Source organism: Sinocyclocheilus anshuiensis, unplaced genomic scaffold, assembly GCF_001515605.1.
Source record: "Sinocyclocheilus anshuiensis isolate Anshui unplaced genomic scaffold, SAMN03320099.WGS_v1.1 scaffold335, whole genome shotgun sequence".
Lineage (NCBI taxonomy): Eukaryota > Metazoa > Chordata > Actinopteri > Cypriniformes > Cyprinidae > Sinocyclocheilus > Sinocyclocheilus anshuiensis.
In genome coordinates, this window is record NW_015548239.1 from 914,285 (window position 1) to 920,284 (window position 6,000).

The 6,000-nt window shown below is 35.0% G+C and overlaps 1 protein-coding gene and 1 long non-coding RNA gene across 4 annotated transcripts in view; one reads left to right on the forward strand and one right to left on the reverse strand.

Moving 5' to 3' along the window:
* The window catches only part of LOC107654854 (glutamate receptor ionotropic, delta-1-like), a 281,413-nt gene that overhangs the window by 111,147 nt on the left and 164,266 nt on the right, over positions 1–6,000 (reverse strand). The window lies entirely within an intron of this gene.
* On the forward strand, positions 4,671–4,851 carry LOC107654855 (uncharacterized). The gene is made up of 2 exons (XR_001630371.1): positions 4,671–4,707; positions 4,799–4,851. It is a non-coding gene; the product is annotated as an uncharacterized LOC107654855 (long non-coding RNA).

Consider the following 6,000-nt stretch of genomic DNA (forward strand, 5'->3'; position numbering starts at 1 on the left):
TTTGTTTGTCCATTTGCCACTTGCTTTTCTTGTTTTGTTAAATGATTTCTTTATCCTTTTGTGAATGAAGTGTCGCTGAAAACCTCAAGTGTTGCTAAACAAGTATAATTTAACGACACTCGACAACTTCTTTGGTCTCTAAAGCCATTACACTTGAAAAAGTTGCTGTTTTTTGAGCACCTTGTAAGTTGCTGAAAATGTGACTACTGTAGGTTAATTTTAGGATCGTCTTTGAGCTGAAGATCTTCAAAGCTTAGCTGATCAGAGACTTCCCACGGTTGGCTTCTGTTCTCTCGGCGGTAACTGTGGTGAAGGAGCTAGCACACACTTTCTGCTTTAGAGTGTGGGTGACTGATCAATTGGCGTCCTACACACACCCCTAGAGAGGAACGTTCTTGAAAATATGTTTGGTGACAAAACCTGACTGGTTTATTGCACTGCCAATTAAATTTTATTTAAATGACACCGTGTTGTAGATGGTAAAAATAAGAAAAGAAAGATTTGGAGGTGCATTTCTGGTTAAAACACTAAAGTTGCATAATTACAATGCTGATTCTATGAGACTTACTTAAAGTCAAAAGACAGACACAAATAAATAAGAGAAAAGAAAAAACAGACCTCAAAGAAGAAATAATGAAGACAGAAATGATGCAGAATCAAACAGAAAAGGTGCTTGTGGATGAAAAATATAGAAAAAAAAGTTCTGAATGATCAATAAATATGTCTCAGTTGGACTGTAGAGGGATAGAAGAAAATAATGAAAATAAATCCAGTTGTGTTTGATTTAAAGTCACTAAAGGCTTCAGTAAACAGTAGCACTGGAGAACAGATAAGCACTGTCATATCTCTAATCAATGTCTGAAGACTGTGACATTACAAGAAGCATCAATAAATACCGTCTCGGGGGACTTCAGTTTGGACACACACAAACACTCTGCTCACTTACACACTGTAATGCTACATGTAGAGGAAAGGCACACGAAGATGCAGGTCTACACAAGAGTTTAATAGAATCCAAGAAGATGATAATCCATGAAGGCAAAGGGAACACACAGCAAAATAACATCATCAACAATACTGGACCAGGAAGAACTGAAAGGGAGCAACTTAAATACACAGACCAAACGAAGATAATTAACTAACACAGGTGTACATAATTAACTAATCAAAATGAGAGACAGAAACTAGGTCAAACTCAAAATGGGCATGAAGACAAAAACTAAATGAAAACACAACAAAAGAAGTCCATAACTGTGACACACACAGATGGCCCTGTGGATTACAGAAGAGGTGCCATTAGATGATGGAATTGTGTTTTCTAAGCTTTCAAAATCATTGTAATGAATAGTAGAAATGCTGAATTAAAGAAGCATCAGATAAAAGCTTTGGTGACATGACTTGATGGAAGACAGAAAGAGAGAAGGTTAAAAATGACATAGCAGATGTTACTGAAATTTCAAACTGTAGTGTCTTGAGAGCTAAATGTTCAACAAAGTGCCCAAAATATGACTCCAGTAGGAATTCATGTGACATTTAAGTCTGAAGGCTGAAGTGATGACGTTCACTCTCGAGATCTTCAGAGGATTCTTACTCTCTTTTAAATGCATGGAATATTGAAAACAGAGCACAGGTGTCACTCTTTCTTTCTCTCACTCCCCCTCTAATCAGGTGTATCTTCTCTCTCTCTCTCTCATCTTTGGTCTGACATTAACTTTCAAAGGATCCAGTCTATAGTAGAATGAGTGGTATCAAATGTCACTGAGAGTGTTTGATGGACAATTCACCTCCCTTTAAATCATTGTTGCACCTGTTTTAAAGAGACAGGACACAGAAACCTTTCCTTTACAATTCTGTCATTGTTTACTCACCCTCATATCATTCCAAACCAAAATGCTGTTATTTTCCCTTGAAACAAAAGCAGAGAAATCAGAAAACTCCTTTTCTACACACCAACAGTTTATAATGACCACTTCTTTTGGCCAAAATAGACAAAACAGCACAATAAAATTATAGACTTGTGCACTATTTTATACGTTTTCTGAAGTCATACGATAACTTTTTTTTTTTTAACTCATTTAAATTCTCACTGAAAATGACATTTGTAACATGACACATGAAAACCAGCAATGAATTTGACGATGTCACTGATGTCCAGTGTGATGTGATGCATCAAAAGCTACAGCAGATGGCATGTTTCTCATCAGGTCACCAGTGAGGCCTTTTTTGCAAGAACAAATGCTGTTTTAAAAAGTCACTGCAGATGACATAAAATGTTGAATGTTTCAGAGATTTCTCTGAGGTTTGTTTACTGCAAAAATAGCATCTGCAGTTAGCAGCAAATAATCTTCCGTATTCACTGATTCATTCCTGCTAGATCATTTACTTGGACTTGTGTAATTGAACCCACCATAATGAACATCTGCCAAGCTCTACAGCCAACTCCCAAGATAAATCAGGAGACATGCCAGTGTTTTAAAAGGATAAATAAACAATGTCATATTGTAATCTATCTACTTTCACCTCAAATCACAACTCCAGAGCGCAAACAGACAACCTACCACTGATATGACCGTGGGATATCAAGTGAGTCATGAAATTATGTTTCAGTGTAATGCAGTGGCGAAGCAACAGGTGGGCCCATGTGGGCATGGGTCCACCCACTTTCAACTGTGGCCTACCCAATGAGAAGTTGGTAATTTTCCAAATGGATGTCATTTACTAAATGTTAATAATAACAATAATAATGTCTTATTTCACTATAACTTCATATATTTAGTTTAAAAAAATATTAAACACGAGTTTTCATGGTCAATTACAAGTCTTTTCTTAACTTTCCCTCTTCCTATAGGTGCATACAATACGCTTGTCAAAATGATAATTTGTCAGTTTTTGTTAGTCTAACCCACTATGTTATGTTTACAATGTAAGGACATAATAGTAATATGCGCATGTTTGTGGAGTTGAATTTGAAAATAGTGAAACAAATATCAATCAGTCAGTATATATTGGATGTCCCAATTGAAACTAAGTCTTAGCAATGAATCCGAACCATCTACAAATGAAACCAGACCACCTGCGGGTGATTTATATATCGGAAACTTCTGAGCTACACGTGTTTGAAGCATCATATTAGCATAGATAGTGTTTGAACAGATGCATCCTTTGTGGGAAGAAACACACAAACATTGTGCTAGATACTGTTCTCCACAACAAATTGCATATTTGAAGCTTTGCACATTTCTACAGTCCTCAAAGTTTATTCTCCTTTGAACGCGAACTGACAGAGACACTTGCTTATGAGATCCTCTGCAAAGCCCCATTGTCTCAGACTGAGGTAATGCTTTACAATAAACTTCCTTTAGTTAACATTAACTAGCATTAACAATGAACAATACATTTGTTACAACATTTATTAATCTTTGTTAACGTTAGTTAATAAAAACAACTGTTCATTTTTATTTGTGTTAGCTACGGTATGAATGTTAACAGATATACAGTAACTTTTAATAATGTATTAGTAAATTAATAAATAAACATTAATGTTAATCAATGCTTTCTAGTGGTCTCTAGTGGTTAAACATGAGATATAATTAGTTTTGGGGAAATATAACGGGCAGTCTTTGGTCTCATTAATCTATTATTTGTTCCGAGCAAATAGTTTTGGCTGAGGGCAAAATCTCATTTTCAATTTTCAACTTTAATGCTGTATAACAGAGCGCTGCCTTTGTTCTTTTGACTGAATTGCCTAGCAACTTTTATGATAGCTGCAGTTGTTGTTTATTAAATATTATTCAATAAATAGCATTTTATATAAATAATAGTAGTATTTAATAATAGTATTTAGTAGGCCTATTGACTTACACTTACACTGTTTTTACGAGTGAGTCGGCAGTAAAGACTTTTATATCATTTGACTGTACCCACATACATGGATATAAAAAATGATGTGTGGAAAAGAAACTGTTGGCATTCTTAGTGAGTTTGATTCATTCATTGAAGGTTCGTGCTGTCATAAACAACTCCTGTTTCATATGTTGTTTCCTGTCATTCCAGTTCCACTCCTCGAGTGTGTTTTTCATGACAAAATGTGGTTTGGAACATTTAGAACATAAAGTCTAATTAATTAATTAACTGACTGATTGACTGATTGTGGCAAGGCCTGTGAAAATTTTGCAGGGCAAGTAAAAAAATGTAAACCACTGGCCCAACCGGGCCAGTAGAAAATGTCCTTAGCGTTAAGCCCTGTCAACACTATCAAAATCATTATCATAACACTTGTACTGTACATAGATCTGTAGAACAAGTAGGTTACAGAATTAAATTTTACAAATTTAAATAAAAATAAAATAAAATAAAACTGTAAAAAAAACAGGATGACTTTGAATAGCATTATTGTATAGTTGTGTTAGGATGAGCTGAGCAAGTCTTGCATATGTATTTTCTGGTTTGAGAGTGACGTCCTATTTAAAGAGGAAGTAATGTATACCAGAAAAAAAAGACATGCATGCATATGAGTGAATTATATACATATGTGAAAGTGACAATATATGTATGAGTTAGAATGTAGGTATGTAAGAATAAAGAATACATATGTGTGGAAGTGTAAATATATGTGCGTGAAAGTCAGAATACATGTATGTGCTGAAAAGTAAAAGTGTATATATATGTAGGCAGAAACATATGTATGTGAAACAAGAATATATGTGTGTGAGAGTAGAAATATATGTACAGTGGGTACGGAAAGTATTCAGACCCCCTTAAATTTTTCACTCTTTGTTATATTGCAGGAGAATGTAAGGTGTGAGAGTAGAAATATATGTAAGTGAAAGGAGAATGTAAGTGTGTGAGAGCGCCAGAATGAATTGGCGCTCTCATGAATGGCTTGCATGGCCCCGCATTTCAGACAGCGTGCGAACACAGAATTGATTCTTCTTTCTGGTATGCTTGCTCTTGAACGGATACATGCACAGAAAATGATCTCAAAATGCTCATTTCAGCAAGTATTCTCGTAAACACAGTCGGTTAAGTGAACGTAAACAGTGCAGAAAGACATCACATGTGAATCATTGTATTGGATCCATGCATTCAATCTTAAAAGGACAGAGCCTATAAATACCTGCTGCTGTTGGTGTCCTTAATGTTAATCAAACAACAAAACACAAATTTAACAACGATTAATCTATTTTTAATTTAAACAGTAAACACTATGCAATGTTATTTTACACGTAATTATTACATTTCTGTGCCTGAAAACTAATGTTAGATAGTTTATTTGTAAATTTGGCTATACTTGTAAGTTGTTTGTTATTTTATTACTGATAGTTCACTTGTCTTTAAAAATGTTTGACCTTTATTAGTTATGTTACTAGTTTTTGCTGTGGTATCGAAGGAGTACTTAAAGTGTTCTTTAAATAATAAGCACCCTCTTTTTTTTGCTCATCCGAAAAGTGATTCGATCTGTGACTCAAAATCCAGATCATGATCCGAACTGTGAATTTTGGGATCCGTTGCACCCTTACTCTGTTGACTTGCTATTTGAAGAAAAAATAAAATCACTGAAGTTTTCGATCATGCTGATTTGTCCACAGTGAACTTCAGCCGATGTCTTTTTTATTTGAGCTAATTAAATTCATTTTGGGCTACCAAAATCTGAAGAATGCCTGCCCTAAGGGCTACCAGGGATTTTGAAATTGTGCGAGCCCTGCGGAGGGTTGTGCTCAGCTGTTAAACTGTCAACCTGAGATTTGAATCCGTGGCGGATGGAAGTAGTTTACACAAAAGAGGGTTTTTAAAGACACTCTGTTGTTTCTTATGTAGTTACACACATGTGACGTCGAACTGTTGTATAAACACAATATCACACTTGTAGCAGTGCAATATGGCTGTATATTGGCACGCTGTGATTACCTATGGCCGAATCACATACAGCCATATCACACTGCTATAAGTGTAATATTGCTCATATATATATATATATATATATATATATATATATATATA